At 43.9% G+C, this 14,122-nt stretch overlaps 1 protein-coding gene across 14 annotated transcripts in view; it reads left to right on the forward strand.

The window, feature by feature from the left end:
• Positions 1-1,446: 1,446 nt before the first annotated feature.
• Positions 1,447-14,122, forward strand: part of ADIPOR2 (adiponectin receptor 2) — a 102,904-nt gene continuing 90,228 nt past the window's right edge. For 13 of the 14 annotated variants that reach the window (XM_077952720.1, XM_077952718.1, XM_077952726.1 and 10 more), the window contains exon 1: positions 1,447-1,615. The gene's annotated coding sequence lies outside the window, so the exon portion shown is untranslated. 14 annotated transcript variants of the gene reach the window in all.

Genomic DNA, 14,122 nt, shown 5'->3' on the forward strand with positions numbered 1-14,122 from the left:
CTTCTTATCTCTGTTCTATGTGAGTTGGCATAATGGGTCAAATTCGCAATCCAGAAATGCCTGTATTCTGTTTCTGATGTGCTGAGGAGGTGTACAATTGTCTTCCTTGATTTCAACCTCAAAAGCTTTATATCTTTACCTGGGAACATAGAAGTCATTATTATTATGTCTTTCACAAATTATGTAAACTTAAAAAAATTACATATATTTTCGATGTAAACTAATCCTTGGAGGAAACTGGTTCCTTTAACATTTATTTCCTAATTTTAATTTCTACCAGTTTTCTCTTTCAAACTTAAATGAGTGGGCCTTAGTTCTGTATTATCGCCATCTTAATCATGTTCTTTGTGATTTTAGTAGCTTTACTTTTTAAAACTTACATTTCCAGAATGAAGACTTCTGTATTTTTGTTTTTTTCTTCATATATCCTACTCCAGCTCCCTCAAGACCTGTCAGCTGTTCCCTGCACCCTTTGTTATCTCTTGCTGTGGTCCAACGGGAAGGACAGTAAGCCGTGGACACAGACTTTCCCTAAATCGTATGGATTTCCTTTAGTCAATAACAAGAATTTTGATAGTTAAGGCATTTACGCCTTAAGAATGTGATAAATCCCCCTCCTACTAAATGTAAAGAAGTATTTTTCTATGCAGACTAACTCTTAGATTCACTTTTCTTATAGAATAAGTATGTAACCAAATCTGTTATTGGCTTCTAAGAAGTTAGAACTCAATGTAAAGCTGACTTGTAGAAAATTACTTACCCATTCTGGGTAAACGGACACAGGTATTTAGTGCTTAAGTCGTTTCTGATATACCATTACATTAACATCATTTTAAAAATCGCTCTGAATTATATGTATTTTAAGAGCGACTGGGTTTTTTAAAAAATAGAAGTGGTAGAGCATAAATCATAATCTTTAATAAGGTAATAAAAGGCAAACACTATTGCTCTGGGCAAAACTTGGCTAATGCTTTTGGATTTAATTCGGAAATCTTCACAGACGACGCTCAGCATCCTATCAGCCCTTGGCAGAGACACACGATCCAGCCTAAATCCTCAAATTCTGGCTCTCGCCCCAAGTGTGTAGCCGGTATCCAGAGAGACTGCGAAAAGCATCCGCGAGACGGGGCGGCCCCCTCCTCCTCAGCCCCAAATTGCTTCCTTTTTCGGTGGGAGGAAAAAACTCCGAGGAGTTGTGTGGGCGCCTAAGGAGCGCACGCTCCTCGGTCCCTCAACGCCCAGTACAGTTTTCGCCAAGTTCCTGGCCGAACCACAGCTCCCACGATGCACCAAGGTTCTAGAGCGGTCAGAGGGGCAGCTTCCGGTTTAGGACAGCGCGGCTGCGCGCGGCGTGTGGTCTTATTGGCTCGAACCGCCTCGTGCGATGCGCGTCACGACGACGTGCGGTCGTGGGGGCGGGGAGACGCGGCGGCGGCGGCGGTCGCGGTCGCGGCGGCGCGAGCGCGATTCCAGAAGCGGCATCGCGGCGGCGGCAGCGGCGGCGGCTACACCGGGCTGGGCCCCCTCCCTCCTCCGTTTCCCCCTCCTTCCCCCTCCCCTCAGCGGCGGCTCCCAAGAAGTCCGAGACACGCGGCGAGGCGGCGACGGGCTCCTGGTGAGGGTCTCTGGAGTGTGGGCGCCGTTTCCTCGGCGTAGCGGGAGAGCCTGGGGTCGGGGGGAGGTGAGGGCTGAGGGGGCGAATGTCCCTGGCGCGGGCGGGAGAGCGCGCTGTCGGCCCGGCCCGCAACTTGATCCCTAACTCTGACCTGCTGCCCGGCGCGCTGTGGCCCGAGGGGCGGCCGTGTGGGGGCCTGGAGCCGCCCTCCTGGCGACCGCTGTCGGGGGAGTCCGGCGCCCACCGCCCCCCTCGCCTGGCTTCTCGCGGCGGAGGGTCGGAGCCCGCTGCCCTCTGCTCACCTTCGGGTGCAGTTGCCCCAGCTCCTTGCCCGCGGAGAGGATCTGCCCGCCCCTCTTCGTCTCTGTGTTTGTCACTTCTAGGAATTTCTTTGGTGGCGGCTTGGGATGGGTTCTCTTAGCACCACTTTGCAGGGACTGGGGTGGGGAGCGTTCCCTCACCTGTCTCAGGTGGCGCGTCGGGCAGCCTGCTGGGGACCGTGGGTCCGGGCTTCCCCAGCCCCCGTCCGTCAGTGTTCGCTGCTTTTAAAATTACCGGTAACAGGGTTACAAGTTGGTTTTTAGGGGGCTCGGAGAGAGTTTGGATTGGAAACGGATAACTCTTTTTTCCTCCTGGTTTCTGACCTTGATTTAAATGTTTGCCTCTGAAATTTTGACAACTTCATAAGATGGTCCAAAAGTGAATTTTGGTAGAAAGATTTAAATGCACAATTAGGATTTTATGGGGTACGGTGACTTCATTGCAGGTTGACTTTTTTTTTTTTTTTAATGGGATGTTCTTTTGATTTTTTGACTCTGGGTTTCTGAGACTTGGTGGTTGTTCCCATTTCTGTTCTAGAAGCAGACTTTTTATTACCCTTTCCCCTCACCAAGAGAATCCATGTGAACACCAAGAAATCTGTCACAACATTTAAATTTATTTGCTTACAAAACTTTTCCAAATGAAATGCTAAAAATTCCTTCAGAAAAAAACCATCCATCTACCCATAGCATTGTTTTTTGGGGGGAGATTATAAGTCTTGTCAGTTCCGAAGTTTGAAGTGTCCTCTTATCAAAGGCCACCCTTATGTCTCCTTAAACGACTCTTAGGTAATTCCTAGATGTTTTCATCCGTTCTAATAAATTTGTTGTCAGTGCCGATTGTGATGATCTGTAACTGAAATTATTTCATCAGTAAAGATTTACACACATGTGGCATCTGCTTGTTGGTGAATTATGAAATTCGAAAAAATTGCAAATTAAATATGAGAGGCATATTTCTTTTAACTTCTCATTTTAACTGTCTGCCCACCAGTATACGTTCCTGTCTGGACTTTGGTCTGCTTAGCAGATTTCCTCTTTTCGCTTGGCACTAGGAATGAGAGTAGGATTTCCAGAGCCTAAAAGAGAGTTTTTTTTTTTTTCTATCCCTAGGCTCCTTGTATGAATTTATAAATAAATGGTTTTTTTCTAGCAATAGTATCAATTTAGCTGGTGCACTTTTTTTTAGTATAAATCACATTTTGATTCCGAAAATGAAAATAATTTTGTTTTATTCTTTATTTCAGGGATTGACAGATTTTAAAGCCTGCAGGCCAAGTCCTGCCAGTTGCCTCCTTTTGTAAATAAACATTTTATTAGCCCTGGTATGGTAACTCACGCTGGTAATCCCAGCACTTTGGGAGGCCAAAGCGGTCAGATAACCTGAGGTCAGGAGTTCGAGACCAGCTTGCCCAACATGGTGAAACCCCGTCTCTATTAAAATTACAAAAATTAGCTGGGTGTGGTGGTGCACGCTTGTAATCCCAGCTTTTCAGGAGGCTGAAGCAGGAGAATTCGTTTAAACCCAGGAGGTGGAGGTTGCAGTGAGCCAAGATTGCGCCATTGCACTCCTGCCTGGGCAACAAGAGCGAAACTCCGTCTTAAAAAAAGAAAAAGAAAAAAGTTTTTGTTAGAACATAGCCATATGCAGTCGTTTAGGTATTGTCTGTGGTTTCTTTTGGGGTACAGCAGCAGAGTTGAGTAGTTGTGCCAGAGAGCCATATGGCCTGTAACACCTAAATATTTATTTACTATGTGGACCTTAATGTAAAAAATTTGTTGACCTCCATTAAAAGTGATAACTTAGTCAATGTTTAAAATTATAATGAGTCAGAAAATTGTAAAGGAGAAAGTAAAAGTTATTTACAAGTACACCACTTGGGGATTTTTGTGTGTGATTATGTTTATAGAATGTGTTGGTGATTATTTTTTATATAAATGAACTAAAATTGTTAAATGTTGGTTTATAATCTTCTTTTTTGGTTTGTTTTGTTTTTTGAGACGGAGTTTTGCTCTTGTTGCCCAGGCTGGAGTGCAATGGCACGATCTTGGCTCACTGCAACCTCCACCTCCCGGGTTCAAGCGATTCTCCTGCCTCAGCCTCCCGAGTAGCTGGGATTACAGGTGTGCGCCACCACACCTGGCTAATTATTTGTGTGTGTGTATTTTTAGTAGAGACGGGGTTTCATCATGTCGGCCAGGCTGGTCTTGAACTCCTGACCATAGGTGATCCACCCGCCTCACCCCTCAAAGTGCTGGGATTACAGGTGTGAGCAACTGTGCCCAGCCCTGTAATCTGCTTTTTTAAAAAGTATTTCATTATTCGTATTTGGGTTTTGATTGCTTTTGTATTTTCTACATTGGAGATCTTTCTAGAAAGGGGCTTATGAACCGGCTTTTCCTGATTAATCTTACCAGTCAAGATTTAAAAAGAAAATCCAGGAATAATAAATGCTTAGTAATGAAGATGCTGGTTAACATTTATGGAGCACTTACTATGTACTAGACAATTTCCACTACTTTACGTGTATTAAATTATTTAATTGCTGTGGCAGCTCTGTGAGTGTTTACTGTGATTGCTGTTTTACAGGTGAGGAAACTAAGTCAAGGAGAAAAATTAAGTAACTGTTGAAGTTTATCAGCTAGCAGATGGTGGAGTTATGATTTGATTTTATGCAGTCTGATTTGAGAAACCCAAATTCTTAATATGCTACAGAGCCTCTCCTTATATTATTGCTCAGTATAGAAAGTTTGCACAGTCCAGAGATAAACGGTCATCCCTGGGTGTCTGTAGGAATTGCTTCTAGGACCTTTGGTGGATACCAAGATCCACAGATGCTCGAATCTCTGATGTAAATGGCATAGTATTTTCTTTTTTTTTTTTTTTTTTTTTGAGACGGAGTCTCCCTCTGTCACCCAGGCTGGAGTGCAGTGGCCGGATCTCAGCTCACTGCAAACTCCGCCTCCCGGGTTCACGCCATTCTCCTGCCTCAGCCTCCCGAGTAGCTGGGACTACAGGCGCCTGCCACCTCGCCCGGCTAAGTTTTTGTATTTTTAGTAGAGACGGGGTTTCACTGTGTTACCCAGGATGGTCTCGATCTCCTGACCTTGTGATCCGCCCGTCTCGGCCTCCCAAAGTGCTGGGATTACAGGCTTGAGCCACCGCGCCCGGCCTAGGCATAGTATTTTCATATAACCTGTGCATATCCTCCCCAATACTTTATATCATTTCTAGGTTACTTTTAATACCTAATACAATATAAATGCTATGTAAATAGTTGTTACACTGTATTGTTTAGGGAATAAAGACAAGAAAAAAAGTCTGCACGATTCAAATACAGATGCTATATTAAACTTTTTGGATCCAAGCTTGGTTGAATCCACAGACATAGAGCCCATGGATATGGAGGGCCAGTTGTATAATGTAAAAAAAAATTCCTCCTCATGCACTTGTTTCCAGTTTCATGCTTTGTAGGTAAGCATGGGCAACAGTTTGATATAGGTCTTTAAACCTCTGTTTGTATGCATATACAAGTAATTATTTGCAAATTTGTCTGCATATGCAGAATTAAAAAATTAAACTTTTTTTTTTTTTTTTTTTTGAGACGGAGTCTCGCTCTGTCGCCCAGGCTGGAGTGCAGTGGCGCGATCTCGGCTCACTGCAAGCTCCGCCTCCCGGGTTCACGCCATTCTCCTGCCTCAGCCTCCTGAGTAGCTGGGACTACAGGCGCCCACCACCGCGCCCGGCTAATTTTTTGTATTTTTAGTAGAGACGGGGTTTCACCGTGGTCTCGATCTCCTGACCTTGTGATCCGCCCGTCTCGGCCTCCCAAAGTGCTGGGATTACAGGCGTGAGCCACCGCGCCCGGCTAAACTTTTTTTTAACAGCTTTAGATGTACAGAAGTTTGAGCCGATAGTGCAGAAAGTGCCCATGTTCCCTTCCCTCCCCTCGTTTCTCCTATTGTGAACATCTTGCATTAATTTGGCACATTTATTGCATTTGATGAGCCAATATCAATATCAATATGTCCATAGTTTACATAGGGCTTGTTCTTTGTGTTGCATTTTTTTTTTTTTTTTTTTTTTTGAGACGGAGTCTCGAGCTGTGTCACCCAGGCTGGAGTGCAGTGGCGCGATCTCGGCTCACTGCAAGCTCCGCCTCCCAGGTTCACGCCATTCTCCTGCCTCAGCCTCCGAGTAGCTGGGACTACAGGCGCCCGCCACCACGCCCGGCTAGTTTTTTGTATTTTTTTTTAGTAGAGACGGGGTTTCACCATGTTAGCCAGGATGGTCTTGATCTCCTGACCTTGTGATCCACCCGCCTCGGCCTCCCAAAGTGCTGGGCTTACAGGCTTGAGCCACCGCGCCCGGCCCATTTTTTTTTTTTTTTTTTTAAGATCTCACTCTGTAGCTCAGGTTGGAGTGCACTGGTGCCATCATGGCTCTGCAGGCTCGACCTCCTGGGCTCAAGTGATCCTCCCACCTTAGCCTCCCAAAGTGCTGGGGTTACAGGCATGAGCCACCACGCTTGGCCGAGAATTGTTTTTAAAAAAAATGGGATCAAGCCCAGTGGTGGCTTGTGCCTGTAGTCCCAGCTACTTGGGAGGTTGAGATGGGAGGATTGCTTGAGGCTAGGAGTTTGAGACCAGTCTGGGCAACTCAGCATGACTCTGTTTCTTTTTAAAAAAAAAAAAAAAAAAAAAAAAAAAGTGGGCCGGGGGCGGTGGTTCACGCCTGTAATCCTTGCAACTTTGGGAGGCCAAGGCAGGTGGATCATCTAAAGTCAGGAGTTCGAGACCAGGCTGGCCAACATGATGAAACCCCGTCTCTACTAAAAATCCAAAAAAAAAAAAAAAAAAAAAAAAAAATTCTGGGTATGGTGGTATGTGCCTGTAATCCCAGCTACTCAGGAGGCTGAGGCAGGATAATCGCTTGAACCTGGGAGGCAGAGGTTGCAGTGAGCCGAGATTGCGCCACTGCGTTCCAGCCTGGGCGACAAGAGCAAAACTCCATCTCAAAAAAAAAAAAAGGATGAAACCAGTCATTCAGCAGTCATTCACCTTTTTTGGTGGTTTTCAGGATACAGTGCTTTTGGGCTTTTTAATGTAAACTTTCTTGATTTACTAATTTTCAGATAAATGACAATTTATTTTGGGAATGGAAGGCTGGCTGGGATATTACTTTCTCTCTTTTTTAATTTTTTTGTTTTTTTTTTTTTAAAGTGTATCTCATAGTGGCAGCAGCTTTTTCCCAAAGGAATGCTTATTTTTTTGACTGGACATTTTGGCTATACCTAATCATCAAAGTTCTTCTTTTTTCTCTTTATCTCTGGATTTGGAAAATGGATTCATTTTGGTTTTCTTCCTCATAAATTCTTTTTGGTCTGTCCAGTCATGGCAGTTGCTAGTCATGTCTCCTTGTCAGACTTTGGCTTTTTATGACAGTCATCAATGTTAGAAAAAATTACTTTCTCTTTATCACTATCTATTTCAATACATTTCCTCTTGGGCTTTCCCTGGGGGCAGCACTGAATTTTTTCCTTAGTTGAGCCATGCACATTTTCTAAAAGTCATCCTTTAGTTTGGCTTTTCACTCCTCCATAGGTGCTGTTCAGCTTCTAGGAGATTTCTTGCAGTTTCTATTTGTCAACAGATTCACCAGCAGCACCCTCCTCCTCACTGATACTGGTGCTTCCCCACCCATCTTTATCATTTTCAGCCTTCTCTTTTTCTTTCTCTTTTCTTTTTTCTTTCTTTTTTTTTTTTTTGGAGACAGGATCTTACTCTGTTGCCCAGGCTGGAGTGCAGTGGTGCAATCATAGCTCACTGCAACCTCTGCTTCATGGGCTCAAGTGATCCTCCCACTTCAGCTTCCCAAGTAGCTGGGATTACAGGCATGCACCAGCATGCCTGGCTAATGTTTGTATTTTTTGTAGAAACAGGTTTTTGCCATGTTGTCCAGGCTGGTCTTGAACTCCTGGCCTCAAGCGATCCTCCTCCCTCAGCTTCTTGAATAGCTGGATTTAACAGGCAGGAGCCATTGTGCCTGGCCATGTTCGTGCACTCTTGATTTTATTGGGGCCTTTGTCAGCTTACCCTGGAATTTTTTCTGCATCATCTGAGGATTTGGAAGAGCTGAATCGCAGTTGTAGTAGACAGCATCATATTCTTATCCTTGTGTATTTTATACTGGGACAGGTCTTGAGTCTTGAGGAAGTTTTTCTATCATGGCTAGGGGACATTGAGCTATATTACCTCTTATAGCGCTGATTTGGACTGTCATGTCTTCCCCAAAGTTCTTGTCCATAACGTAATGGTTGGTCACAGTCATGAGCAATAACTAAGTGATCTCTGGGACTAACAGATGATGAAATGCATGTTTAGCAAACAGTGACTTCTGTTACTTCTCTGTGGTGCAGCAGCAGAAACTTTTGGCCTAAGGCATAGAAGTTAGAAGGCTTATGAATTCCTACCAATCTGGAGATAAGATTTATGAGCATCATGTTACTTCAAACCTCTGCTTAGAGATTTCTAGCTGTGTGCTTCAGGAGTGTTTTGGTAAAACTTTGAGGATCATGAATAAAACTAATAGCTTAAAACTTAAACACCTTGAGTTTTTTGTTCTTTTGTTTCTCGGGCACTTTTCATAACCTTTTCAGTGTTTTGTGTTTGGAGCCACTCTTTCCAGTGACATACTGCACTAGTAGGTCTCTTGTCATTTATTCTCAGATTCTGAGTCTGTCCTATTTGTTTCTCCTCTTCATCTTATCCTAGGAAGAATGTCACAGTGACAACCAATATCTTGAAACATGCAGTTGTGATGACATTGACAGTTTTGGCATCAGTCCAGATGTTTCTTGTAGAGTTCACTCATCACATCCAAAGATAACTTGGCTGCAGTTACATTGCTGTCTTTTAACACAGTGTATATGAAATTCTGCAGTACTGTGTCCACTTTATTCTTGTGTTTTACAGTTATATTCTTGCTATCAGTCACAACATGAGTATGTAAAGTCTCGAAAGCTTATTATGGCAACTTGGAAGTTCAAAGAAGAGCTTTAGCGAACTTGGTGGATAGATGTGATACTTCTCAGCAAGATCAAAGCTTTGCTAAATATTATTAGATGATCTTGATTCAAGACAGTATAATTGTAGGAAAGCAGAACTTTTAGCTCTTGAGGAAAGTTACTTAGATGTTCTGGGTAACAGTGACCAATCTGTGCCATAAATATCACCAGCTCTGTCAATTCTTTGCCAGGTTTATTGGTTTTAATTTGATAATCTCCATATTGGATTTGTAGTGCATATAGTACTGCTGTAGAAACCCTTTAATGTCAACCAGTGGCACCACTTTATATTAGATTCTGTAACTGCTGTTTGTTACCGGGCAGCTAGTTTCTGCAGGACATGTTGGCTGTAGACTGGATCTACAGTGAGTAGTTCTCAGAGAACCCGTACTGCTGACACTTGCAAACCCATCTCAGCTGTGGTGTGGAGTTGTGGAGTTGTACTTCTGGATGTGACCAGAAACAGCATTTGGGAGCTCAGCAGGTGATGCTGTCTTGACTGATTTTGTGTGTGTGTGTGTATGTGTATTTTATTTCATTTCTGAGACAGGGTGTTGCTCTGTCACCCATGCTGGAGTGCCATGGCACAATCATGGCTCACTGCACTCTCGAACTCAAGCAGTCCTCCCGCCTCAGACTCCCACGTAGCTGGGACTATAGATGCACGCCAGGCTAATTTTTGCATTTTTTTTTTTTTTTTTTTTTTCTTTGAGACGGAGTCTCCCTCTGTCGCCCAGGCTGGAGTGCAGTGGCCGGATCTCAGCTCACTGCAAGCTCCGCCTCCCGGGTTCACGCCATTCTCCTGCCTCAGCCTCCCGAGTAGCTGGGACTACAGGCGCCTGCCACCTCGCCCGGCTAGTTTTTTGTATTTTTTTAGTAGAGACGGGGTTTCACCGTGTTAGCCAGGATGGTCTAGATCTCCCGACCTCGTGATCCGCCCGTCTCGGCCTCCCAAAGTGCTGGGACTACAGGCTTGAGCCACCGCGCCCGGCCAATTTTTGCATTTTTAATAGAGATGAGATTTTGCCATGTTGCCCAGGCTGGCCTTGAACTCCTGGACTCAAGTGATCCTCCTTGCCTTGGCTTCTCAAAATGCTGGGATTATAGGCATGAGGCGCTATGCCAGGCCCTGTGTGTGTGTTTTTAAAATTAATGTTTGTGGCTTACTTTACATCTGCATCTACTCTCTTCTTTTTAGTAGTTCTCTAGTGTACTATTAAATGGTTATGCTATGACTTAATACTGCTTTTATTGATAGATATTTAGATTATATAAATGGATTGTAGACTGTCCATACATTTTATGTATATTTATTGCAAGCTGATTCCTCTTTAGTAATTTTGTAATAGTTGAAGAGAACATGTTTTTCGTTTTGATGTATATTATCAGACTGCCATCCAGAAAGGTCACAACGATGTAAATTCTCACCAGAAATGGGGGTGGGGTCAAGCTTCTCTGTGTCATTACAAACTTAAAAAAAAAATTCTTTTATCTGATAGGAGGTTAAGCATTTGCAGTATATTCTATCTAACTGGGAGATGTGCTTTGTTTCAATAGCATTCTGTTAATGTTGATTTACAGTTACTTCAGGTGGAGCATGCATTCTGTTCCTGGTCCTCCCTTAGGTGGAGCTGCTCCACCTATTTACGTTCTCTGGCTCTTGAAAGCATATGGTTTTGCTGTCACTGGTCAAAAAGAATCTGGGTGCCTGCCTAATAGACTATATATTTCTTGAGGGTAAGGAATGTGTAACTTTCTTCGTATCTACTGGCGGGTCTGGTATATAGCAGGTGGTGAGTAAATGGTCTTTTAAAAACCTAAATTGGGGCCGGGCGCGGTGGCTCAAGCCTGTAATCCCAGCACTTTGGGAGGCCGAGACTGGCGGATCACGAGGTCAGGAGATCGAGACCATCCTGGCTAACACGGTGAAACCCCGTCTCTACTAAAAAAGATACAAAAATACAGCCGGGCGAGGTGGCGGGCGCCTGTAGTCCCAGCTACTCGGGAGGCTGAGGCAGGAGAATGGCGTGAACCCGGGAGGCGGAGCTTGCAGTGAGCTGAGATCCGGCCGCTGCACTCCAGCCTGGGCGACAGAGCAAGACTCCGTCTCAAAAAAAAAAAACAAAAAAAAAACACAAAAAAACCTAAATTGGTTCATGTTCTGTTGGGGTTACTGCTGAGTGAAGTGCTTTAATTTTGTTAAAAATAATCTTTTCAAATTGTGAAATATAAACTTGAAAAACTGCAGTGTATACTGGGCGCAGTGGCCCAGGCCTGTAATCCCAGCACTTTGGGACACCAAGGTGGGCAGATCACCTGAGGTCAGGAGTTCGAGACCAGCCTGGCCAACATGGCGAAATCCCCGTCTCTGCTGAAATACCAAAACAATAAAAAATAAAAAATAGGCCGGGCGCGGTGGCTCAAGCCTGTAATCCCAGCACTTTGGGAGGCCAAGACGGGCGGATCAGGAGGTCAGGAGATCGAGACCATCCTGGCTAACACAGTGAAACCCCGTCTCTACTAAAAAATACAAAAAACTAGCCGGGCGAGGTGGCAGGTGCCTGTAGTCCCAGCTACTCGGGAGGCTGAGGCAGGAGAATGGCGTGAACCCGGGAGGCAGAGCTTGCAGTGAGCTGAGATCTGGCCACTGCACTCCAGCCCGGGTGACAGAGCGAGACTCCGTCTCAAAAAAAAAAAAAAAGTAATAATTAGCCAGGCATGGTGGCTGGTGCCTGTAATCCCAGCTACTTGGGAGACTGAGGCAGGGGAATCACTTGAACCCAGGAGGCAGAGGTTGCGGTGAACCGAGATTGCACCATTGCATTCCAGCCTGGGCAACAAGAGCAAAACTCCATCTTAAAAGGAAAAGAAAAACTGCAGTATGAAATTGTCACTTTGGTGTATGTTGTCTCTTATCTTTCATCTCTAAAATCAGTTAAATAGGATGAATTGATATCTTAGGACCTGTTAGGAAATAATTAGCCTATTTTTTTTTTTTTTTTTTGGAGACGGAGTCTCGCTCTGTTGCCCAGGCTGGAGTGCAGTGGCCGGATCTCAGCTCACTGCAAGCTCCGCCTCCCGGGTCTACGCCATTCTCCTGTCTCAGCCTCCCGAGTAGCTGGGACTACAGGCGCCCGCCACCTCGCCCGGCTAGTTTTTTTTTGTATTTTTTAGTAGAGACGGGGTTTCACTGTGTTAGCCAGGATGGTCTCGATCTCCTGACCTCGTGATCCGCCCGTCTCGGCCTCCCAAAGTGCTGGGATTACAGGCTTGAGCCACCGTGCCCGGCCAATTAGCCTATTTTATAAGTACATGTGGTATTTAGAAATTGGAAGTTGAGGAATTTATTAAAAAGGGGATTTGTTTAACATTACTTCTGGTTTTGACTTTTCTGGATCGGAGTATACCATGTGTTAGAAGGGGATATATGTTGGCTAATGATATTATAGATTGGCTTAATTAGACAAGTGTCCAGACAGAAGGAAAAGGGAAGCTAAATTCCGAGAATTGCCAGGTTATCTTCAGGCGTGGGGAAAAAACCTGCAGAAAAGGACACTTTTAAGTTTTTTTAATGGAAGACTACAACAAAATGGCATTTTCTTTATAACTGATCATATTACACATTATTACTGGATTTATTGAATATAAGAATATTCTTATTTCCACAGTATGTACTGGAAAACAAAACATACAAAGCATATGGTCTTAAAAGGGGCAAAATTAGTTAGCTTATTACACTTTGGCCATTTAGGCCTTTCTTTTGGATGTTTGTTGTTAGTATATCAGCTAAGTATTTTTCATTGGCAGCATATTCACTTTAATGTTGTATGTTTTGAAATGAAGTTTAGTGAACATGTATGCTTAGTTGTATCCATATATCCATTCCTTTGGTTAAGGAGGATGTCTTTGTGGTAGGGGTTACATTATGAAAACTTCAGCAGAATGGAGCAGAAGGTTGACTTTATTTTCTTGAAATTTATTTTATCCTATTTCTTCCAGAAAGAATTTCTGGTAACTTAAAAGATCTGGAAGTGTAATAAAATATGTGTAAAAAGAAGAAATCAGGGAAAGGACAAAGCATATATTCTTTTCCCAAGTGACAACATAATTCAATGACTAAGAATAAAAATTGGGTTTGAATTTGCTTGGCAGCGAGGGTAAAAATGGAAATATGGTAAAATACATAGCACTAAACTAAAAGGAGGAACAAGACCCATTTTTCAGGGGTGAAATCCTCTCTTGACAGATTTTAAGAAACTGTTTAAACTGGACATTGTACAAAAGCTGTTTTGTTGTTGTTAGTGGCCCTAGATTAAAAAAAAAAAAGTGAGGGCTAAACATTAAGATTTCAAGCCAATGAAATATGTTTTAGGGGTTGATTTGAATTTAGGCTGCAGATGTGTGTTTTATTTGGCCAATATAGGTTTTTTTTTTTCTTAAAATATTTCAAACATACATGAGTCTACAGAGACCAATATAATTAACATTCGTACATTAACCATACAGCGGTAGCACATCTTAGCATGTTCCCATATTTCTCATTTTTTTGAGGAAAATATCATGTACAGTTGAAGCAACTTCTTGGATTACAGTTTACTTTCTTCCCAGAAGTTAACTGTTATTCTGAGTATGGTGTTGATCATTTTTTTTTTTTTTTTTCCGAGACAGGGTCTCACACTGTCACCCGGTCTAGAGTACAGGGGAATGATCATGGCTCACTGCAGCCCATCTCCTTTGCTCAAGCAGTCCTCCCACTTCAGCCTTCCAAGTAGCTGGGAATAGAGGCGTACACCAGTGTGCCCGGCTAATGTTTGTATTTTTTGTAGAGGTTGGGTTTCGCCTGTTGCCCAGGCTGGTCTCCTGTGCTCAAGCAGTCCGTCCACCTTGGCCTCCCAAAAGTGCTGGGATTACGGGTGTGAGCCACCACTCCTGGCCTAATCATTTTTTTTTTTTTTTTTTGAGACGGAGTCTCGCTCTGCCGCCCAGGCTGGATTGCAGTGGCCAGATCTCAGCTCACTGCAAGCTCCGCCTCCCGGGTTCACGCCATTCTCCTGCCTCAGCCTCCCGAGTAGTTGGGACTACAGGCGCCCGCCACCGCGCCCGGCTAGTTTTCTGTATTT

The sequence above is a fragment of the Macaca mulatta genome, chromosome 11 (genome assembly GCF_049350105.2).
Source record: "Macaca mulatta isolate MMU2019108-1 chromosome 11, T2T-MMU8v2.0, whole genome shotgun sequence".
NCBI classification, from domain to species: Eukaryota; Metazoa; Chordata; class Mammalia; order Primates; family Cercopithecidae; genus Macaca; species Macaca mulatta.